The following is a 25,587-nucleotide window of genomic DNA, read 5'->3' as shown; positions in this document are numbered from 1 at the left end:
AAACCTAAGCATCTGTTGAGACCATCCTGAAACTGTAGATTTTTTAAATGAGACATAGACGCATGAAAGATATCAAGCATATTTCTGATGACTGTTGACCAATATCAATACTTTTTGTATTACTTTCATTTAAAAGTTATTTTTGACATAGTTCTAACACAAGTTACTGTATGGTTTACCATGATTCAAACAAACAAAATCTTTAATTTAATGTTGTCTTGTAATAAAATGATTAACTGAAGGTACTGTGGGGAGGTGTAAGCAGATTTTTCCACAGCATAACAGTATTCAAATTGGAGATAATCTAATGTTGAATTATCTAGTCAGTGCAGAAATATTTTCAACACAAAGTTGCTCTAAGCAAAAGACTAATTTCTGACATACATTATTCTGGATCAAAGAATTGGTTAAGGATAGTCACTTATTATTCCATTTCAAGAAGGAAAAATAGTGAAACCCAGGTGACTCAACAGTTTATATGTTTTGTAGGTAGATCTCATGCTGGACTTTTGTCATAAAACTTGCAGCAAGGCCACTAGGAATCTTCTACCTGCTTTTATGGGAGTGGAAGACAGACACAATTACCACAGCCATCATAACTAAGTTGCTGTGGACTCAAGTACACACCTGATTTGGCCCTGTCCAGGGGGATATAGTCTGTATGGGTGGTTCCTGGAATACTCCTTTGGCTGTGTCAAGGAGGGGATATGTTTCTTGAGAATGTTGACCAATGCACAGTCTACTGGGCCAGGAAAAGGGGACATTCTTGCCATGTTAGATACAATAGTTCAAAAATTGGATATACTAAAGAAATAGAGTAACTTTTTGTCACGTGCCATCTAAACAAGCAGATTAAGAAAGAAAAGAAGTGGCATTCAAAGTGACATTTGGTAATTAAAATTCCATAAGGAAGTTCTCAACCAGTTCTACTAAGTGTGCTTTATAATCATCCTTTTTTTCTGAAACAGTGTAAGGAAGAACAATATAGGAATGGGGTAAAATTATTAGGGGTTTTTACTGTTCAGGGTTGACCAACTTGAGACCTTAAAATGAATTTTATCACTGGACTTGGCATTTTTATAGGATCCTAAAAATATCTAAACCACAGCATCAGCTGATATTACCTGCAAGCACAAATGCTCATCTGTTCTGCAACTCACAGCCTATGGTATTTGCAGGGCAAACAGAAATAAGGAACAGTTAATGGTCAGCTATAAAAAAGTTCTGTTTGAGGGACTTTTCCTGCCTCAGATAAGAAGCCTGAGGCAGAGATGAGGTAGAATTCTCCCAGCTTTCTTTCTTCTCTTGCAAACCCTCTGCTACATTCATAAACATGGCCTCAGTTACCAAAGCAATGTTTCCCCACATAACAGCTTCCTTCCCTGCACAATCTCAGCAATTGCCCAGGTGCCACATATCCTGACATACTACCCATATTCCAGTCCTCCTTAAAATAAATAAACAAACAAACAAATAAATAAATATGGATCATGTTATTAAACATTGTATTAAAATATGTAAAACACAAGATAGTGCCTATAAGCAACATGTCTAGTAAAACTCTGCACAGCTACTCTGTAGAATAATACATATACTGTGAAGATGTGTGCAAGTACCTTTTGGAGCAAAGCATGTTCAATACAGAACCATAAAATGGTTGAAAGGAACTTCTGGAGTACTACTGAAACCTAAAGCAAGTTGCCTAGGACTACATCCATGTGAGTATCTCAAAAGAGTGAGACTCCAGAAAGTCTGTGGGTTACCATGAGATAGTTTAACAGACATTTTGATTAAGTGTCTAATAATTATATAAGGAATATGGTTCATCACAAAGGCAAATAATTTGTGTGATAATAAGGGTGATTTTCACTGAAAGAATTAAGCATGATACCAGGGCAAAATCCAAGTTTCTGTTGAAAAATCTGGAGGCCTTAAAACTTCTTAACTATTGTTGAATAATTTCTTAAAATGGGAAAATAAAACATTTTCCTTATCTCAGTCTGAAAAACTTTTAAATAACTTTTCCTAAAGCTTTCCATTTTGAGACAGATATCCAGCACAGGAAATTTCAGCCTTTAGCAAAGTAGTACAAATGAAAGCCGAATGCTAGGATAGGAAGAGCTAAGCAACCAAAATAGAAGTAGGTTTGCATAAACAAATAATAACATGTCATACTTCACTTCTGCAGATGAAAGTGAGGAGTTCTGCTTGTGTAGCTCTCTGCCTTGCCTTCTCATATGGATAGATTTTTTTTCTTTTCTCCAGCACATGCATTATTTCTTTTAACTTTCTAGAGAGCTAGTTCAGACTGCATTGCATTGTATTTTTATCCTTTCTGTACAGCTTAACTGCTCCAAAATATGAAACAATTGTTTTAGTTAAATTCTGGATTAATTTATATCACCAGAATGTATAGCAAGATGGTATAGACAAGGGGCAGACACTGGGCTGCCTCTAGGGGCAATTTGGAGGCTATGAATGTACCAGAGTAATAAAGATATATTACAATCTTGAAGAAGCATTCATAACAGTCGGATGAAACTACTTCCTGAATAGGGGAACATGCTATACAAAGGTTCAGACCACCAGGGCCTTTGGTTTGAAAGAGTGCTGATGACATTTGTTAGAAGAAAGAAAATTCTTATTCCGTAGAAATAAAGTACTCTCAAAATAAACTAAACTAAATTGAACTAAACTAAACTAAACTAAAATACAAATTAAATTAAATTAAAAAATAGAATAAAGTACAGAAAGCATCATGCACTAAAGCTCTGAGAGCACACCTATATTTATAATAAAGCAGTTCAGATGTGCACGAGCAGTAAGGCTTGTAATAGCAGATTCTGCTATGGCTTTAGCATCAGCTACCTAGCACTCTAAGATAACTCTCAGATGCATGTCAGGAGCTAACACAGGCTGTAGACCCCCTCTGGGTGCAGTGAGGGTGTAGTAAGCCTCTTCTGCAGTCCAAGACAGTCTTATAGTACAGGCAAGGATAACCACAATGCACCAGGGGGCTACAAAATTGAAGAAAGGGCTTGGAGCTGTGGGATTGGATAGGCTGCAGAAAGCCTGAAGTCTGCTTACTGAAGATTACAATCTACAGAATGGAGCCCAGAAGCCTGTTACTGTGGAGAAAAAGATTTTGAACCTCCTGTCACCTTACTGTGTTAATTCAGAGGTCTCTTCTTTACATATGTAATGCCATTATATGAGTTAGGTAGAAATATTAGATATGAAACATTTGTTACATTTTTTTTTAATAGTCTGTGTTAAAGTCATCTTTTAAATTATCTTTTGAGACTAATCATTTATTATCAACTAAATATACTCTATATTATTTCTAGCCTGAAAGTTGATGAGTGAGTCTTCATGTAGTACAGTTGCTAGGGAGACAGATTTATACTCCGAAGCCAAAGTAAAGTATTATGGATTGACACAAAGCTTAAAATCTAGAATTTATGCGGACTAGAGCTTGGATGCAAAATGACATTGTGTTTTTAAAGTACAGATGTGTAAACATCAACTGAAGCCATATCTGCATACAAAGCACTGCCAAAATAAAGAGTATAGTCTGGTGGAATTTCTGCTGACCTTACTACATGTAAAGATCTACCAGCTTTTGAGCTTCAGCTTTCCCTCTTCTTAAAGGGCAGCATCTGGAGTAGCCAAACTATAGAGAAGGTTATGATAAAAAGAAGAAGAAATGTTCTTCTGCCCTAGATTATTTGGTAGGATTCAAAGGAGGCTGAAACTCAAAAAATTTTATAAAAGTATAAAAGACAAGAGTGATAGAAACATTTTCATAAATATAGGTTGAACTGAAAATGTTTGTAGAGAAAAAAAATACGTGTGGCAAATAATATGTCTACTTCATTTTTTCAGGGAAAATGTTTGTAAAAAATCAAAGATGTTATATAAATGGTTAAATGTTCTTTTAAAAATTATTTTTACTTTATAAAAATAATGTGCTTATACGTGCCTTGATGCTACACATATGCTTGACTTGAAACTTCCAAGTCAATGTATTCCAAACACATTTCAAATAGAGATCAACTAAGCAGGCAGTTTAACCAAGTTCTTTATTAACATGAAAGTAAACAAAAATAAAATCATGCTTTTTTTTTTTTCAATTTGTTTTTAATAGCAGTTCTGCTGTCCTTACAGTAGTGTTTTCTGAAGACTGAAGGAATGTGATGCATGGAAACCCTGGGACTGCTGCAGTCATTACAAAAATCCTTGTCACAGGATGTGGTCCAGTGATAAACAAGGTCAGGGAAGCATGCCATCTGCCCATAGAATATCATGTTGACATGTTGTTCTGGGTCTTTTGCAACTACATTGTTTTCAGTCATTTAAAAACAGAAGCAAAAATCCACTGGAAAAAAAAAAAAAAAAAAGCTTATTTAGCAGCTAAATAAATGCAGAGTAAAATAGGCAAAAGTAGAAATACAGAAATATGTTCTTTGCACAGCAGTGAAACCTGTGGTTTAAACCACAGCCATATCACACCATGCATCAATTATAAGTGATTTAAATGGGAAGAATCTAGGTTCAGCTGTTCTCCTTTGGAAGGTGTCTTTCTGGGAGCTGTTACCTTGTTGGCACTGGACTGCGTGTTCTGGACTCCTGCAGAGGAAAAAAATTATTATCATTCCTCAGCTGACTGTCTTATGCTCTGTGCACAGCATGACTGAATTGGCTGGAGTAAACCAAAGCTTATTATAACTGTGTTTAAGACTATTTCCAGAATGAGACTTTGAAAAAACAACACTAACAGATTCAGAACTATCCCTCTTGTTTTCATTAGGTGAAATGATTTTTCACAATTCTGCAAATACAAAGTACAATAAAAGTGCATGCAGAGTGAATATAAAATCCTTTTTCTGTTTTATCTTTCCTTATAAAAAGTAAAATTACCTTGTCTTTGATTCTTTTTGAAAGCAAAGAATTAAATACATACAATTTGTATTCATTGAGTTCTATAATTTCTGCACAGTTTATCACTCTTGGAGAGATACAAGTCCTGCTGGCTTCACTTAGAGGCATGTGTGAGTAACTGGTATCTTGTGCTCTTTGGAATTATGAGAAGTAATTGACCTCTTGTTAGGGATACTATGCATTTACACCATTTTGTAAATTCTTCTGTTGCATGGTTTAATTCATAGAATCATAGAATCACTAGGGTTGGAAAAGATCTCCAAAATCGTCTGGTCCAACTATCACTCTACTACAAATGTCACCCACTAAACCATGTCCCTAAGCACCACGTACAAACTTTCCTTAAACACCCCCAGCGATGGTGACCCTACCACTTCCTTGGACAACCCGTTCCAATGCCTGACTGCTCTGTCTGAGAAGAAATGTCTCCTAACTTCCAAGCTGAGCCCCCCTGGTGCAACTTGAGGCCATTCCCTCTAGTCCTATCGCTAGTTACCTGTGAGAAGAGGCTGACCCCCAGCTCCGCACACCTTCCTTTCAGGCAGTTGGAGAGAGCAATAAGGTCTCCCCTGAGCCTCCTCTTCCGTAGACTAAACAATCCCTGTCACTTCTCATAGGACATGTATTCCAGACCCTTCACCAGCTTTGTAGCGCCTCTCTGGACATGCTCCAGGGCCGCAATGTCCTTCTTGTACTGAGTGGCCCAAAACTGAACACAGTACTCAAAGTGTGACCTCACCAGAGCAGAATACAAGTGGATGATCACCCCCCTGGTCCTGCTGGTTACACTATTCCTAATGCAAGCCAGGATGCCATTGGCTTTCTTGGCCACCTGGGCACAGTGTCGGCTCATGGCTCATGTTCAGGCAAGCATCAATCAACATCCCCAGATCCACCCTGGCAAAAAAAAAAAAAAAAAAAAAAAAGGAAAAGTGGAAAAAAAAGAAAAAGAAAAAAGAAAGAATCTTAAGTACTTAAGTTTTATTATCACATGTATTTAACATCTCTATAAGGGTGCATTACATTGACATCTATCCACATTGCAATCATGAAGCATATTGCAGTATGGTAGGCCCCTTCTCCTAAGCCAGGGATAAATTCTGCCTACTCCTATTTAAATGCAGACTAAGTACTGAAAATGGCCATTATAAGACCAGCAAATTGCACTTCTTGCATGGTACAATGCAGAGAGATTTCTCTTTTTTATTCTTTCTTGAGAAACATGAATATCAAAGGACTATGAAGGGATGGGCAGGTGGTTATCAGTGGCCTCACACAATAGTCAGCATAGTTGGCTAGCTTAATCAAAGGGAAAAGAAAAAGCACTTTTCTATAGGGGGAACAAGAGCCACCTGACTTCACTGCACCCTTGGGTCTGTGTCACAGAGGTGGTGCAGCCCTCTAACTCCTTACAGATTTCACAGTAATACAGGCAAGTACTAATGGGATATATAAAATACCTTTATTATGCACTTGTTTGAAAATATCACAGATAGCCCAAAATTTCTCTGGTCACTTTGATTTTACATTGTGTATCTAAGGGCATATTTTGTAAGTATTTTCAATGTTTTACTTTCCCTGTCTTTCTAGTTTCAGTATATATATTTGAATTTTGAATCTTAATCAAGTATATATATTGATTAATCATGTATATAAAATAGATTTGATAAAGAAAATATAGGTAGATATAGACGTATCAAATTCCAAAGATTGTTATAGTGGGTTATTTACAGAAATAAATAAATGGGAAGTTGAAAAGTCTTTTGATACTGATTTTTAGCATGGGTATATTTTCACATGTTATTTATAGATGAAACTTTTACAAGTACTTTTAAGAACATATTCTGATGGTTTTTGTTCTTTCTTTATTTGAGGATTGATCTTGGTAGTGACCATGATGGCTGCTGTCCAGAAAATCATTCACATACATGCTTATGGTCATGGAAATGATTTTTAAGGTCAGTTGAATACCTGAGTATTCAGAGGTATGCATGAGTTTGGGTATCTTGAGAAGATACCCACAAAAACCAGTGCAGTATGTCAAGGCTAAAAATAATGGACATATGACCAATCACCATGGTTCAGTGGCACATAGCTGTAAACCTAACATGGTTTGGAGGTCTCTTTGAGAAGTGCCTAAGATCAGAATCCTCCAGCTTTATTCTTTGAATCCATGCTGACTTTATGATGTGAATAGACAAAAGCAGTGGCATCTTTTTACTTTTTCAGTCAGCACACATGCTAAATCACACTATGAATATAAAAATTACCAGTGTAGGGTAGAGCTGTTTCTTAAAGCTTCCTTTTAAATTGGGCCTAAGGATTAGTCAGTATCCTGCAGGCAGGCTTTTCTACAGCTATTTCAGTGAATGCTCTATTGATGAAAAAAGTAGTGATACTGCAGCAACTTTGAAAAGATCAGGGAACTGTATGACTTCTGTACCATCTTAATGATAAATGAAAGAGATAATCAGTTTCAGTTTGTCTGGATAGTTAGGGCAGACAGACATATTTGCTTCCTTTTCACAAAGTGTGCATGTGAGAAAGCAAGTCTTTCGTTTTACATTCCTCACTTATTCTTCGTAAATTCAGTTTACAATAGAAATGAAAAGAAGTATCACTTATTTTTCCATGATGAACATTGATTTGAATTCCATTTATGTATACTCTTAAATTATGTTTAGTTTCATGACCCTGGAAATTTAAATCCTGTATTAATTATTCTACATGCTTGGTTTTTGAAACTTTATTCCTAGAAAGAGTTTCCTAGAGAGAGGGGAAAACAAAACTTTATCTCAGCCTGAATTCCACAATGCAGAGCATGGCATTTTCTTTATCTGTTGACATTTTTAACTTCATTCCTTATGTATGTTGTTATTTTTGCTACTAATCTCATGCATCTGTTTGTTTACCACTAAATTCCAAGTGCTTCTCCCTCAGTTTTGTTATAGCTCAGAGCTCTGATTTTGCCTTGAATCCATTCACTTCTTCAAGATTTCCTATATTTCTGTTTTTATTTGTGGCACTCTTGTCTACTCTAAGAAACTTATTCATGCTTGTTATTATTCATTTAGCTTCTCATATATTTATTTTGTGGTTATTTCTCCGCTAGCCACCAACATTTCATTGACTTCAGTAAACTTTAAATTGGCCTCAGGGGAGCTTTGCTGAGCTTCAGAAGTTTACCAGAAGATGAGCTATGCTCATTTTCAAAACAGGGTAGAAAAACTATATTAATTCTAGCAATAAGCTGTTTTGTGTGTGTATATGACTGCAGGCAGACAAGAGGGAGTCCCTTCCAGGGTCTAAGGAGTTTGTGTATGCAGACCTTCTCTTAAAGCAGGACTGGATTTCTGTAACCCTTGCTGCAGCAGGAGGAGGAACAGTCATTTCTCTGCAGCCCAGTCCAACATTTGATGTAGAAAGAAGCACTGGAATGGTAATATTTTTAGTAAAGGTCCTGATAAAAGGAAAATTGTTTAGGCACAGTGCTTTCTTAATAACTGATTAAAGAGCAGGCAGAGAGGAAAACATACACCTGCACAAGCTAGGAGTGTTTGAAAGAGATTTTGTGAGTTATAATGTTCTTAGAGGAAGATTTCAAGGAGCTAGCAATGAAAGCAAACTAGAGAAGAAAGGAAAGATGGGCTCTTTCTAAGAAAAGTATGGAAACCCTTGGTGAATGAAAGAGATGAAAGCTCCTGATTCCTTTGCAAGTGTACTTGGTAAACAAACAAACAAACAAACAAACAAAAAATCTTAAAGACTGATTTTATTGTCCTTACCTGGGAGCAGTGTTTAGTTCTTGGAAATCAGAGAAAAAAAAATCAGGAAACTGGGGGGACAGAAAACAAGACACTTTATTCTGTTTGTCTGGCTGTATTAGCAGCTTTAATTTGTCTCAACCAGTGTGAAAGGGAAAGCTCATGTCACTGCTTCTGAGGATATTTTTCACGGGATAAGGAAGGGTGGTATAGTTTAACATTACAAAACCTTCCTTTTCCTTATGTTTTAGGACATGTACAGGTATTCATAGCCAGTAAGAAACTGTTGTGTTCCTTAAGGCAAATATTTGACTAGACCTGTGTGAAGCACTTATGTCTCTGTAATTTCTCAGAGTAACGCATAGAATTCAGTTAGAACACCTGGAGTTCAGTGTTGGTGATTTTGAGGAGGTAGTGTGGAAGAAGTTAAAACAATTCCATTAAATATCTCCCAATGTACTCAGGGATACCCTAAAGTTACTTAAGCCTTTCAAGTGATTCCTACTCTTTTCCACTGTAGGGCAGGGGCGAACAATCTCACAGAAAAGCCAATGAAATGTTTCCTCCTTTCTCTTCCCCAGGAGTGGAATGAAAAAGAAAAATCTGAGCTGCTTCCATGAGGGCAACAGTAAAGAAAAATCTGAGCTGCTTCCGTGAGAGCAACAGTAATCTTAGTATAAGGTTTTGATGTGAGTTATCCTAAAGGTAGATAAGAATCAGAGAAGATACAAGTCAGGACAACAGTAATTTTAACAGTCTAGCACAGAAGAGTGTTAAAAGGACAGGGAAAAATGCTGTGCAACAGATGTCTACTTTCATGTGATTGAGCCAATGAATCTTCTCTTTTGGTAGTTTACACTGCATTGTCAGTCCACACATACAGCGAACAGGAACATTATAGAAAAAACTGCTGATCATATAAATCTAACAGTTTGGTTCAGAACACTCAATGGAATCAGCTATTTATAATGCATAGGCAATGGTGGGTTCCTAACTATATCAGCCCACATACATGGTCATCATAAAGAAATGGAAGTTATCTATGGGTGATAAACTTCAAAACACCTAAAGAGGCAATATTTTTTCCCTGCTATTAAAAATCATGTTCCATCTAAAACAACTTACACTGTGCATTCATGCATATTTTCCTTTTTTTATTTCTCAGATATAAGCCTTTTCTTTCATAAGTCTCCCTCTTTTTTTTTTTTTTTTTTTTTTTCAGGTTTAAATGGTCATGTGTTATAACTGCATTCCTGACATGAACTTTTGGTTCTTTGATCATTTCTAGCCATTGCTTATAGTTTTATTCTAACTGCTTTTAAATCTTATACTTAAGTTCCTTCCTTGTACTTTTTTTTTTTTTTTTCTGAAATGCTTTTATTTTTTGCTACAAGTCCACACTTAATCTGTGGCTTGGCTTGGATGTTTTAATGTGATACTCATTTCTTATTCTCTTTACCTCCCATACTTCTTCACATCTTTCCCTTCATGATCATCACCAAGTTTTTGTGCTTATTATGCTGGTCTTTAACTCCTACACTTGCAGTACATTTGTTTAGCAAGAATTTATTTTATCCTTCCCATGGCATTTAGGCCTTCAGCCTAAGAATTTAAAACAGATTCCCTACTGAGTGTTATCTTAATCAGAAAGGTAGCACTCCAGGGCTCACTCTCTAACAAGTCCCTCTACACAGCGTTTCTATTTGAGCCTTTAATGTTTTACTCCAATTTTACAGAAATTTAAAAGTTAGGAGACTTACTAGTAAATTAAAATGTTAGAAAATTCAGTTTTTTATCATTTAGAGACACTATCCTGTATTTCTTTTCTAGAGATGCATTTCAGATGTTACAGCTGAGCATTTTAACAGAACACAGGCCTGACATTTGATTGAGAGATTCCTGTTTATGACAAAGCTTTGAAAGAAATATTCCACATAGGTTAAGAATGGCCACACATCTCATTAGACAACATCATGTTGTAGGCTTTTGTAATACATCAAGAAAAAGAATCTGAGAACTGGGGGGAACTTAGGAAGTGTTCCTTCTAAGCACAGAGAAGTAGTAGAAAAAATGTTAATGAAGTAGTTAATCTTCTGAGCATTTATTCTGGAATTTGATATATATGTTGGGCGGGCATAAAATAACGCATGATGAGCACTGGAATTTAATAGAAAGTAAATTGTGGTAAATATAACTAAGGGAAAGATGGGAAATGTAGCTTGATCCTTTTTCCATTAAAAGCAATGGAAGTTTATCACAGACTTTGAGAGCAGGAAGGAAAGGACTTCCGTTGGTTTTGATTAGTATTTAACTCATTACCTTGCTAAAAAATAAAATAAACATTTTAAATACAGATTATTATGTTTTGTTGTAAATTAAAATTGTGAATTTGTTGGTCTTTTCTGCAGACAAGAGAAAGCAGTTCATGGAAAGTTTTACAAAAAATCAGGCAACACAAGTTGATAGGGCTGCATTTTTGTGCTATCTGGATTACAGTCCAAATCTAATTAAAATTTTAGCTAAATTTCTCTTAAAAAATGCAAAAATTAACATATTGCTTTCAGTTAAGGTCTTCACTAAAATATAATTATCTCCCGTATTGATGCTCAGTGAGCAGCACCCACCCAAACTTAATGTTACTATCTCCTTTAATTCTGTAATGTAGTATAGTTAGATATATAACATCATTTATACATTATTTACTAAATATGTAAAGAATTTAAAAATTAGTCATACAAAGCTAAAAATGCTATGCTTGATCAGGTCTATATGGCCGATGAAAATATAAAGATATATAACATATAAAAATACAATATAAAGAATATAAATTTAAAAAAAAATTGGCTGTCACTTATTTAAAAAAAAAAGTGAAAATTGAATATTTGCTCTTCCTTTATGTAGTAGCTATGAAAGACCTTTAAAATCTGTGTTTTAACAGATAGCTAGATGAAGTTTGCAGTAAGAAGTTAAACTATGTGGTCAAAGGCAAGAATTAATTTGTGATTATTATGTAGCATTTGTGTATATCTGCTTCATTCAATAAAATTTAAAATCTTTAAAGAAAATATACTTTTTAAATAGCTAAGATTAGACTCCACAAAGTAATGAGGGATTAAGGAAACAATTCAGAAATATTTTAAATTTTAACTCTGACTTCTACATCACCGATAGGTCAGGGATGACTCAAAAGCAAAAAAAGTGAGTCGGAAATCATGTCAGATAACAAATTTTCATTGAAAAATCTCTCATATATATTTTCATGAAAAACTGAAACAGTATTGAAACTATAGTGACCAGAAGGAAAGATATTCAGTGACTTCAATGACTGCAGGGATTAAGGAAAACTGTAATAAGCACAGATAAACTTTGCTAAAAGGGAAATGTTTTGACTGAATGCATTCTGTGTATCAGGAAACAATGGATGAGAACAAGGAGGAGAAAAGCTCAGAGCAGCAAAAGACATACTTGTTGCTAGCACAGAAATCTTATTTGTATCTGGTGAGGAAAAAAAGTCAAAGATGGTTGGTTTTTTTTGTTTGTTTGTTTTTGTTTCTGTTTTTGAAGAAAGAAGCAAAAAAATAAGAAGTTCACCTTCAGCACAGGTAAAAATGCTGAAAACTCCTCACCAATTTCTTGAAGTAAGCAATGAAGCACAAGGCAAGAGGGGAAGACATTATGTTTTGAACCTGTTTTCTTAGCTTCTACTTTGAAAAGAAGTATAGGGGAGAAGGAATGTGACTGAATGTTTTTTTCAGGTTCCTGTAGTCAAAGAAAGAATTAAAAATAGCTCATCATATAGCTCATCTCTGAATATTGGTAGTCTGGACATCCTGTACTTTTGAGTTGCTCTTTGAGCCACACCTTAGTTATAAAGAAAATCTTAGTTTGTAGAAGGAAATCTTGGTTACCTGAGGAAAAATCATTGGAGTTAAAGCAGAAGATTCCTAGTAAAAATAGTAGAGGTAACTTCAAGTGAACTTGTTCACTCTCCACTGGTGTTTGTAACTTGGAAAGCTGTCCCCTGACACCTAGGTTTCTGGAAGAGCAGGTCCAACTGCTCTTCTGGCTCCAGAAAGGGGCTGTATAAATGCAACATTCTGTTTTCAATTGCCTAATTAAGAACTCAGTCTTTTGTTTAGTTAGCATAGAACTAGTGCTGTTTTTCCACAGACGAACTAAGTGCAATTAAACATTTTTTGAAAAATACTTGGAGTGACGGTTGTAATTCAAGATGAGCCTGATAATCCCAGATCTGGTGTTTGTTTCCCACAAACTCTAAAATTTAATTTTGGGATGATGTCATCTGGTACAGGACAGGATTCTCTGTTAATGGTTATCTGTTAACCTATGGGTAATCCATAATCGGTGTAATGCATAGCCTATGCAATTGGTATAATTAAATCTAAAATGTTAATGTGCTGAAATGATTTCAGATCTGAGTGATAACTTGAACTTTCTTGCTGAAAGAAAATGTCTTGTTTGATAAAAAAATAATTCAAGGATGCATAGGTTAGTTAGGATCCATTTCAGTAGCATGCTGAATAACACTCTACAAAGCAAGCACAGAAAAAGGGGAATTACAGATTGAAAGGAGGCTATATGTTAAATTGGGTAAGTGATCAAATTTCCTCTACTTCTGAAATGTAAGATGGTTATAAATCTTAGTTTTAAAAATCTCTGTTAAATCCGTTGATCTAAACAAAAGATCTGTAGTCAATTATGGTACAAAAATAGGCACTGCTGAAAAAGAATACAAAAATGTCCACAGTATAACTGTCAAAACAGTATGTTTTAATCTGTTTAGGTGTTTGAGAACAGTGGCATGGCACAACCTCAATCTATTTTCAGTAGTTTATTAAAAGCCATGTACTGCCCTTGTTCTACATAAGCAATTTACTTCAACAGTATTGTCTGCAGACTGGAATCAGTTTATGGTTCAAAGAACTGGTATTAAAGCTTTAAGAAACTGTCTCCTCTCCTGAGATTATTTTTAAGTATGTCTGGTTCTATTCACTGTCATTCAGTTACCAGATTTGCCAATAATTTACATTTTGCCTGAAGCCAGATAATCCTGTCATTATTTAATCTCTTTGGGCATGTACAAATATCTAGGTCTTTAGTTATGGGGCTTGAGAAGTGTGTGAGAGAGTGTTGTGTAAACAGCAAGGCCACAAAAGTAGCGAAAATTACAACAACAAAACAACCAGAAAAATATGAAAGTGGGAAACACACTTCTGAAGAGTACATTTCTTAGCCACTTGCAAATTTGTGCAGTTATTTTATTCACCCTTGCAAAATCAAGGAAAACAGATGAACAAGCATATTCAAATGGAAGTCTTTGTTTGTTTGTTTGTTGTTATTTTTTTTTAAATAGGTTGACCTTATTTTTTTCCAGATCATTTCCTTATTCATTTCTTGTGACAAAATTCTACACATTGAAATGTGACTTCGAAAACTGCCACATTCTTACTCCATAGGTCTTGTGTGAGATTAGCATTTTATCCATTCTTTTCAAAATCAGTGTACTGCTTCTTATGCCATAGCAAACATGCCTGGGTTTCTTCTTTTGTGTGAATCCTAACTCCCTACTTCAAGCAATTTTCTGTGTTAGATCAGAGAGGCAACATGACTCACTTCTCTGTACTTGAACAATCTAAAAGCTGGCTAGAAATAAAATGTTTCATGATAAGAATTTTCCCACATGATATCCTTGTCTCTAAATTTGAGAGATATGGTTTTGATGGATGGAACACTTGGAGATTAAGGAATTGTCTGGATGGTTGCACTCATAGAGTTGTGGTCAACAGCTCAATGTTCAGGTGGAGATCAGTAACAAGTGGTGTTCCTCAGGGGTTAGTACTGGGATTGGCGCTGTTTAACATCTTTGCTGGTGACATGGACAGTGGGATCGAGAGTACCCTCAGCAAGTTTGCCAACGACACCAGATGTGGTGTGGTCAACACACTGGAGGGAATGAATGCTATGCAGATGGATCTGGACAGACTGGAGAGGTGGGTCTATGAGAACCTCATGAAGTTCAGCAAGGCCAAGTGCAAGGTCCTGCACTGGTCCTGGGCTGAGGCAATCCTAAGCACAAATACAGGCTGGGCAGAGAACGGGTTAAAAGCAGACTTGATGAGAAGGAGCTGGGTATGTTGGTTGACGAGAAGCTTGGCATGAGCTGGCAATGTACACTTACAGCCCAAAGAGTCAACCATATCCTGGGCTGCATCAAAAGAAGAATGGTCAGCAGGTCAAGGGAGGTGATTCTCCCCCTCTACTCTGCTCTCATGAGACCCCACCTGGTGTATGGCGTTCATCTCTGGGGCCCCAGCACAAGAAGGACATGGGCATATTAGAATGAGTCCAGAGGACTCATGATGAGTCCAGCCCCCCTGATATCTAAGGACAAGCTAGAATGCAAGGGGGTTTAGGTCCTGCCAAACTTCCTCACCCTTTAATGCAACAGAGAGAAAAAAAAAAAAAAAAAAAAAAAAAAAAAAAAAGATGTAATGGAGAAGATTGTCATGGATAAACTGCTGCAAGAATAGAAATGTGCCCCTTCCCAGCCTGGGAAGGAATGGGCTCAAAAGTTTTGGAAGGATGAAGAGAAAGTGGTAGAGCAAATAAAACAATGTAGAAGTGAGCAGAAGATTAAAAAAGGTAAAGGCAAAGGAATTGTTTGCACTGTACTGGGCACTTGCTTATCTTGGGCTCAAAAGGAATTTAAAGAATCTCTTCCCCCGAGAGAATTGCAGATGTAGAATATGCTGTGTTAAAAGCAGAAAACGAGGTGCTGAAAATATCACTGTCCTTTGAAAAGGAAAGCCAAGAGAAACTAGGGACAGAAAATAAGGAACTTAAAATGCTATTGGCCTCAGATGAAAGGTGAGGAAAAACAACAGGAAAAGCTCCCTCTCTTACTAAACCAGATGCCATCCTCAGTCTTTGCTAAACAAATCCACAGATTGATACACTGTGCAAATCCTGAGACATGGGATGGAGACATCTGTTATAGTAATGATAATTATGAAGTGGTAGGAGATTCTGCTTATGATCTTACCCCAGAAACTGTACCTGTGTCACCATTGATCAAAACTGAAATTGCAAATGATGGAGATAATGACATTCGCACTACAGTACGAACTGTCCCATGGTCTCCGTCTAAATTAGCGAAGTTACAAGAAAGGTATTCTAGACACCCAGAGGAATCTGAGTATGTGTCAAGTCTTCCTCACCGGGAAGGACAGCGGGATGGGTCTAAATCCTACTAAAGGAGAAAGAGACAGAAGGCTACTGGGAGCCTGGTGAGTTTTTAACCATTGCACCATGTGATCAAAATCACCCATTGACTACACGAGCTGCCTATTGGGCCAGCAGCATAGACCCACAAGAAAGAGGAGATCCCCTTGTTATTAAGACCTCAGGGTTCTCCAATTTGGCTGTGTCTGTGCAAAAAACAGCCTGCATACAAGTGATGTATGAGAGGGAGGTGTTAAGGAGATCCCCAATGCTTGCACCTATTGATCCAGCAAGGTTAACTCTCCTTATCTGTGGTGTCCCAGATAGCCTAAAGACATATGTAGTTCAGGACTGCATACAGACTGCCCATGCTATGATTGCTGCCATTGCTGCTGCACAGCCCCCATGGGAGTAGGTCCCTATAACTACCTGGAGTGAGTTTGTGCAAGAGGTTGTGAATAATGGGTGTTGAATGGGCTGGGTCAGGTTGATCACTGGAGAACCACCCAAACTTCCCAGATGGGTTTGCCAGGTCCATACCGCTAAGCTTAAGCAAGAATTCAAGCCAAAGTTTGATAAGGGACACAACAACCTTTGGCATAAAGCCTTGGCATTAGGGGTACCATGACAGTTACTGTGTGATACATCAACCACTAACCTCAAAATTCTGGTAGAATCACTGAGCCAAAGAATTAATTCAGCAGGGAGAAGACAGCCAGCAGGAGATGACAGATCAATTCCTATTAGATCTGTGCCTTCAGCCCCACAACAGAATCTTTTATCAGGTACCCTGACAAAAAACTTGCAGCCCCAGTTAGGGCAGTGAGCCATCTGCTCGGCAGGTGTTAGCTATATGATGGCTCTTTGATAACACTATGAACCCACCATTCCCATCCCAGTAGGACCGAAGAAGATTTTTGTATATTTCCTCACTGACACGGGGGCAAAAACGTCAGGTCAGCCAAGGACCTGAACATTAAGTCTGGTCACCATAATGTAAAATTTACAGGGATTGACGGAATCATAAAGTAATGTCTTATAGCAAAAATCACCTTGTGGCTCCCAGCTGAAAAGAAACTGACCCATTCTGAAGTATTGGTTGGTGCTGCTAAGACCAATATATTAGGGTTCGATTTATTGTGTGGCAGAACATAGAAACTCCACGATGGGTCAGTCTGGAGTTTCGCAGGACAAGGTGGTGGGGAAATAGTGTGGTTTGAAGAGGATGAACCTAAATCTATAAATTTGTTAGAAACATCTGTACCTTTATCGTCCTCCAAAATCACCAATGTTTGGCAATATTTATTTCCAGCAGCAGCACTTATGGGAATTAACAGGGTGGTGACAGAACTGGAAAAGATAAACATCATTAGAAGGACTCATTCACCTTACAATTCACCAGTGTGGCCAGTAAAGAAAGTGATTGTGGAATGACGTTTCACAGTTGATTATTGACAGTTAAATGCTGATACTGCACCTTTAACTGCCTCGGTCCCAAACGTTGCATAAATAGTGACATTGATACAAGTGGCTGCTCATCCTTGGATGGCTTCTTTAGATGTTACAGATATGGTTTCATGATTCCTCTCCTTGATCAAGATAAAGCACAGTTTGTTTTTACATGGAGGAGGACCCAGTATGTTTTTAATAGGCTTCCACAATGTGCATCATGCTATCTCTATTTCATTAAGAAGTATCTGTCTGTAGGAATAAAATAGTAAGCTGTTTTAAAGAAAATTCACCATGCTATACTTTTTCTATTTCTGTTTCCTGGAAATGATAGGGAACAATTGCATGGAAGTTTGGAAAAGCCCTTTCAAAATGTCTTAGGAAGCAAGTCAAGTACATTGCACAGGTAGCCTTGTTATCAAAGGTGTCTTCTTGTGTATCTTTTTGAAACAACTTGAAAAGGACTTGAAAATGTTTATTTGTGTATTAGTGGTGTTTTCTTTAGGTGTGGGGATAGCCAGTTGAAAACCAAGGGCCAGGCATATCACTTAGACCATTTCCTTTTCAACTGCTAAAATTAATTTTCATTTTTGAAAATACTGAACATAAATGATCAAATATTAGATGTTACAACTGGTGTTCCAGTAAGGAAAACGTACATGTTCTGGGATTTTGTTAGAAACAAATAATACACTGCTGATAGTACACTGAATTTTTAGTCGTTGCAGGGCAGTGCTTAGAGATAGCCTAGTACTTTTCAGCTTCTCCTGCTGCCCTGCCAGCAAGGAGGCTGGGGGTGCACCAGAAGCTGGGAGAGGTCACAGCCAGGACAGGTGACCGTGGCAGACCAAAGGGATGTCCCACACCATGTGGCATCATGCTCAACAATAACAGCTGGTGGGGGCTTGGCCAGGGTAGGTGCTGCTGCCCAGGGACAAACAGGCTGGGCATTTATCAGCAGGTGGTGAGCAATTGCCTTGTACGTCCTTTGCTTTGTATCATCTCCTCCTTCTCCTTCTCCTTCTCCTTCTCCTTCTCCTTCTCCTTCTCCTTCTCCTTCTCCTTCTCCTTCTCCTTCTCCTTCTCCTTCTCCTTCTCCTTCTCCTTCTCCTTCTCCTTCTCCTTCTCCTTCTCCTTCTCCTTCTCCTTCTCCTTCTCCTTCTCCTTCTCCTTCTCCTTCTCCTTCTCCTTCTCCTTTTCTCCTTCTCCTTCTCCTTCTTCTCCTTCTTCTCCTTCTCCTTCTTCTTCTTTCCCTTCTTCTTCTTCTTCGCCTTCTCCTTCTTCTTCGCCTTCTTCTTTGCCTTCTTCTTCGCCTTCTCCTTCTCCTTACTTTCTTTCCTATTTAACTGTTTTTATCTCAACCCACAAGATTTACCTTTTATTATTTTCTTCTGATTATCTTCTGAATAATAATTATTTTTCAAATTTCATTGCAGTCTATAATTAGTGAAAAAAAATCAATGACACCCCAATCACAGCAGGTATGAAACTTGGGGATTTTTTATTTATTTATTTTTTAATTTAGATGCTGTAGGAACAGAATTGTGTTTAAAAATATTACAACAATCTGTCAACATTAAAAAAATGATGCACAAAATCATCCACAGCACAAAAAGTAGTGGGAAAAAAGTGCTCCATAATCACATTGCTATTTAGCATTTCAAGATGGAAAAGATTTCTAATCTATCATGTTGTTAAAATGAAATGGTAACATATTTCTTCATGTATGCCAACAGGCAAATATCGAACTATTATTTTCAGCAAACACAGAAGTAATTTGATATGTTACTTGAACTGGCTGTTATTTAAAATACTGAAATACTATATGCGTTTTATAATAGAACACATAATTTTAGGACAGATGATAACTTAGAAATGTATCTGGTAGCTCAAAAACTGTGGTTCATTTGAGAAAATACTAAATAACAAAAAATGTAAACTATTAGTAAAATAGCATATTTTAGCAAAGTGGGTTATTTATCAAAAAATATTAAATAATTTATCAGATATTAAGTCATGGGAAAAGTTACAGGAAATAATTTTGAAACTTACAAACTTGGTATTTGACACTGACCTTGAACTATGACAATTTCACTAGTCCATTAGATATTCATTGCTGGCAAGTGAGTTTGAGAAGAAAATTAATATATATATATATGTAGAATATTATCTTTGAAAAGTTTTTCTTGAATACACAGTAATAGATTATTTTCATTACAACTAAATGGTATAGCTGAGACTCTCTCAGAAACTGATTTATTAGATGCCTTAGCAGTTAAACACAACTGTTTAAACAGTTAAAGCCTGTTTTGTAATTTGGAAAACAGGCTTTATTTTTATTTTTATTTTAATTTTTATTTTATTTTTATTTTTATTTTTACTTTTATTTATATATATATATATATAAAGACACAGGTGATTATACAGGAGGGAACAAAGAGAACAACATGTCAATATTCTGAAATGTTTCTAAGAGTTTGAACACTGTGTCAGCACACTACAGAGTTTCTCCACACACTCCAAGTGCAATTTTACCTGACAAGTACTTGCATTCAGAAGGGACAAAGTGCTCTTACTGTAAGTCTGCACACTGCTTACATACATATTTATTTCAGATGTGAACCCAAAAGCTTCAACAGTTTTTTTGTCCACCGACTTCCCCCTTCTCCACCTTTCACCACCAGGCAGTTCAGTCCTTCCACCTCTGAGGCCACTAGTCCACGACCTGTAGCTGTCAGTACCAGACCTGTACGTTGCCAGATCCCAGCAGCATGTATCTGATCCCCTTCATCATGTATCTGCTAAGAGAACCAGACCCCATGTCATGGCATTTATTCTAGCTTTATGCTTTTAGACCTGCTGGGAAGATAAACAATAACTGATCTAGCATAAAGCAGCAATCCCTGGTCTGGCATGAAGTCTGCTGCTATAAAGTTAACCAGTCTTCATCCTTTTTGAAGAGTATACAACAAAAAGAGATTATATCAGATTAGCACTTCAGATTGTGTGATTGTAGTGCTTTCAAACTGGGAGCAGCAGTCTTCAAAAGGAGTTTCCTGTGTTGCTGAAGCAGTGTGAGCTAGTTGCTGCTTTTCAGACTGGGTCCTCTGAAGGGAAAGTATTAAAAAAGGTGGGGAAATTATAGACACATTTCCTCAGCACTGCTACAAAGGAAGCTCCTTATCTGTTAACTCCGTTAACTTCAGTGACCTTCTGCTTTTATTGCCATGCTTAGCTTTATACATGAATAATCCCATAAAGGGACTTCTGTTTGATGGGTGTGAAGGTACAACTGACTGCTTGATTGTACGCTTTACCTTTCTCCCTCGCTGACAGTCTCCATTTCTTTCTCTTATATATGTGAAATGCTCTATAGAAAACTTCACTGTGAGCAAAGATATGCTGATTTTTATTTTTACATGCAAAGAAATACAAGCTGCTATTGTGAGGTGCTTTTATATTTTTAGAAAGAAATAATAGAATCATAGAATATCCCGAGTTGGAAGGGACCATAAGGATCATCGAGTCCAACTCCTGGCTCCACACAGGTCTACACAAAAATTCAGATTATATGACTAAGAGCACAGTCCAAATGCTTCTTCAACTCTGCCATGCTTTGTGCTGTGACTATGTCCCTGGGGAGCCTGTTCCAGTGCGCGACAACCTTCTGAGTGAAGAACCTTTTCCTGATATCCAGCCTGAACCTCCCCTATCACAGCTTGACACCATTCCCTTGGGTCCTATCACTGGTCACTAAAGAGAATAGATCAGTGCCTGCCCCTCCACTGCCCCTCGTGAGGAAGCTGTAGACCGCGATGAGGTCTCCCCTCAGCCTCCTCTTTTCGAGGCTGAACAGGCCAAGTGACCTCAGCCACTCCTCGTAACATTTCTGTATTTTCAAGTTGTACTTTTCCAAAGGCATTTCAAAAAATTTTATTGAATAAGTCAAAATGACTGGAAACAAGATAATTAGTTTAGAATTACACATAAGAGTTTGCACCACACCCAAGAGCTGTCCTCTGCTCCTCTGGCTCATGCTAGGATCTACTGTGGTTTTGCAGATGTATATACAGATGTATATTATTGCAGTGGAGAGCAGATGTGAGAACTTTCAGATAAATGATATCCCCAAGTGACCGTTTCATCAGTCACAGCTATGAATTTGTCTTTCTTTTTGTGAACTCCAGGGAGAAAAATGAAAAAAACAAACCAACAATCAACAAACAAATAAAAACGAGTACCCTTATTTACAGCCTCAAAACAGCATTTAGGGAACTCAAAACAGCATTTTCTAGGGGACTGGCTTTGACCATATTTTGTAGAAAGACCTGCAGTTTTACAAGTGCCATACAGTGAGCAAGCTGACCCACAGTGTGCATTCAGGGCTTCCTTGGGATCCAGTTTCTGGTCAGAGCACAGGCTTAGTGGGGTTTGGAGCCTGCAGTTTCTTGGCTCATGTGGACTTTCAGACTCAGCTGAGAGCACTGCACAGGGAGAAAACAAGAAAAACACCTATGCAAGTGTATATAACATCTTCTTGAAGTCACTGTCTTCCCTGCTTTTTTCTCGACAGATGATATTTAGATCGAAAGTATGCAATTGCACTTTTAGTCCAAAACTGCAGCAGTAGCTACAATATACTATCTATTGCAAGCTTAGAGAGGAGTTTGCAAAATGCAGAGATCCCCCTCATTAGTTTCAGAGGCCGTAGGCAGTGTATGCCTTCAACTGTACATGGGCAGCCAGTAGAGAAGACAGTTTGTCTTGATGCACTGGTAGCTGTATCTGCTGAGATAAACCAAAATCTGGCTAAGATGAAAGAGTTACCTGAAATACTGGTATTTTAGCCACTGTTTTTAGAAGCTTCTCCATAATTGTGGAAATTGATTATTTGTACAGTGACTTTCTTTTCTTTTGTCATGGATTTATTTGGTTGAAAATCTGGTGGGAAGGGTCTTTGTGTGTTGCTAACTCTGATAGGGTTTGGGAAAAGAATGCTGGCGACTTCTATTGTCTGTTTAAATCTCTCTATGTAATGCAAATTGAATACCTTAGTCCTTTGATCTTAATGATTTCCTTTGTAGTAGCAGATATACTTAAAAGTGACATCAAAGCTGTCAGAAATACTAGGACTAATACAGTTATGACTAGTTTGTTTTAATGGAAGCATGAGTCTTAAAAATACACTATTAAACTATAAGATGTTTTCATTCTGAAAGTGCTGGGGGGATAGCAATTGGAACATCTGATAAATGTTAAAAATGTTAAAATGTTAAAAATCAATAAAAATTACCCAGAAATCAGAACAACCCAGCAGAGAAAAAGAATACTGACCATTAGGCATCCATTAACATTGGAAATCAAATAATACATCATTTTTTTAATTGAAATAACTGCAGGTTTAGAAAGTGTCTGGACATATGCACTAAAATTATTAGGGTTATTTAAGGAACATACTGTTCTATAAATTCTTGTTTCATATGTTGTGATGTAAGTGGTTGCATATGTTGTGATATAACTGGAGAAACACTCTACATCAAAAAAGTGACTGAGGGAGGACAGCCAGCTTGTTTGTGGGTTCTTGTTTGTTTTTTATAAGCAGGATAACCATTTTTTTTTCTGAAAATTTAGTTTCAGAACAATGAAAAGTATATGTGATTATGATTCTAAATGATATGTATTAAAAAGACTGAGAAAAGTTAAAGCCGTTTTTGAAATTAAAATTTTCAAATTTGAAAAATGTAATAGGTCTTTTTGGGGGGGATCAAATACAAAAAGTTCTGTTGTTGATTTTTTTTTTCTTTTTTTTCTTTTCTTTCTTTTTTAACCATCTTGTTTGACCAGGCAAGCAAAATATTAATTTAGAGCTCTAGACCAAAACTGTCATTCTTTAACAAAATCATCCTGAGACTGTTAAAGGGGAATTGTAAATGAGAACATTGACGTTCATATCACAAAAATTCCAGTACAAGTAGTCTGTAATGGGAAAGATTCCTATGATATAGATGTCTACATAAGGTTGCTGCCCTAGGCTGTCAGTGAAGTAACTGTTATTGTGTGTAAATCTCACTGTAAACTAGATTTAAGATTGGATTAAATGGGTAGCTCCTTTGAACTGCCTTCTCTCTCCATTGATTATAAAAAGAAGAAATGGAAAACTGCTAGAAACAAGTGAACTGGATCCTACTTGAACTGCTTACAGGGGCAGTAACCACTCTTTTAGCAGATCACTCACAGTATAAATGTGCCACAGACATCTGGTTTGACAACAAATTATTTACATGTCAAGGTTTTTTTTTAATGAATTTATACCGGACTGACCATTTGTGTATGTATGGATACATTACTTTAGTTTGGTACTTGCATTTCTGCAACTGGATTGACTGTTGTCAAACTAGAATCTGAGGCATTCACTACTCTTTAGGTTGGGTCCCATGAACTGTAAATGCAAGAACTATGGGTAAATAATGTGTCCTTTTTTTGATACAGTGGCAGTCCCCTAGATGGTAACCCTGTCCTGCTGCTGTTTCATTCATAGGTAAAGGCAGATAAATCAGATTTGATCTATGATTTGTATCACATGACCATACCAAATCTGATTTGCATTAGCAGCATGAAAGTAAGCTTAGAGTTACACAGTATATTTACTTTGGTGGAAAATCATACCTCGGTTCTCGTTCTCATCAATATTCTTCAGCTCACATTGTGGGTTGGTGAGGGCAATCCTTTGGTGTGATAAAGGGTGAAAATCAGATCTAGATCTCTCACTGTAGTGAGAGAAAAATTTCTTGAGCGAGATATTCCACACAAAAAAACAACCTTTGAAAGTGATTCAGATGGCAAACTGTCAAATACTGCCTTTTCCCCAAAGGCACTGGAAATCAATTTCTATCTTCATTTTGGTATATATATATATTTTTTTTTTTCTAGAAGCCTAAAATCTTGGCCTTCTGCCAATTTTAGCAAGCATGCTGTTCTGCCATTTCACTGCAACTGCCTTCTAAGCTATGTAACAAATAAGGGCTGGATGGGAATGAGCATTAACCTTCCTAGATCCTTACTTTAATTCATAAATGATATAGAGAAACAGAAGTCATTTCAACACATAACATGGAAGTTTTAGTGCAAAATAGCAAGGGAGGAAGGGAGGGAGGGACAGAAAAGTTTCAAAGGGGAAGAAAGTATTGGAAGAAAGTATTTCACACAATAACTTACCCTATGTCCTGTACACTCACACAGGACCCAAGAGCCTGGGATTTTAGCTCCACTTGTTTTATCCTTCAGCTACATGAAAGTATTTGATTGTCCATTTCCCAGGGGAATGATCCTGGAATTAAATGAGTAATAAAGTGGTACGTTAACCAGTCATTGTGTTAATGCATAAAATGTCATGACTAAATCTCACCATAACTTTCCACCAGGTCTATTCCCAGGCTGCTGAGTCAGGACCACTCTCATTTGCTCATGCCTACTTGTTCTCAGCTCTCCTGGCTTGACCCTTAGCAAATTTCTATACATGGAGAAGAGTACCCTTTTTCTTTATTAACTTCTAGACTGTGGTTGCTTGGTTGAGAAGTGAGACATGATAATTCAAATCCACTCTGAACAAGCAGGGAGATGTAGAAACCCTACATTTTCAAGTGTTTTTAAACAATTGTGCAAGAAGGATTTAACTATCTATTTTTCTAGGTGCTGTGGAATAATTGTTGGAGGTGACTCACTGAGGCTAAATGAGTCCATGTCTTAAGGGAAGGTTCAAGGTTGAGGAAGATTCCATGGTGAGATGTGGCAGATATGCAAGGAAATCTGTTCCATGATAGTCCCCTTGGCAACATAGCCTGCAACCTTAGGTATTGGTAACATCTGGGAAGCTTGGTGTGCTGATCCTAAGAAAGATCGTGTGGGGGGGTGGAGCGGGGTGAAGACACTGTGGCCAGGCTCTATGCTATCTCTGTATGGATGGGGAACTGGATGGTATTGTGGAACTGATAGACTGCATGGCCAGCCCTGACTCTAACTGATAACTAAATCATGTCTTTTGGGTGAATTTTGCTCATTATAATCCCATTACAATGCCAAAACACTCCTCCATCCCAAAGGCTACCCACCTCCAAGGTGCAACCACCCCTCACTTAGCCTATACCTTTAAATCAAGGCAAGAAATATTTATGTCAATCACAACGAAGACACA

At 37.2% G+C, this 25,587-nt stretch overlaps 2 long non-coding RNA genes across 2 annotated transcripts in view; one reads left to right on the top strand and one right to left on the bottom strand.

The window, feature by feature from the left end:
* LOC310896430 overlaps positions 1-25,587 on the top strand; it is a 223,467-nt gene that overhangs the window by 139,368 nt on the left and 58,512 nt on the right. The window lies entirely within an intron of this gene.
* LOC310897059 lies at positions 19,726-24,865 on the bottom strand. Its single transcript, XR_014582024.1, has 2 exons — positions 24,612-24,865; positions 19,726-20,197 (listed from the first exon to the last, which is right to left on the bottom strand). It is a non-coding gene; the product is annotated as an uncharacterized lncRNA (long non-coding RNA).

The sequence above is a fragment of the Anser anser genome (genome assembly GCF_964211835.1).
Source record: "Anser anser genome assembly, chromosome: 3".
Classification (NCBI taxonomy): Eukaryota; Metazoa; Chordata; class Aves; order Anseriformes; family Anatidae; genus Anser; species Anser anser.
Note: the sequence above shows the minus strand (reverse complement) of the source record. Positions and strands in the feature narration are given on the sequence as shown.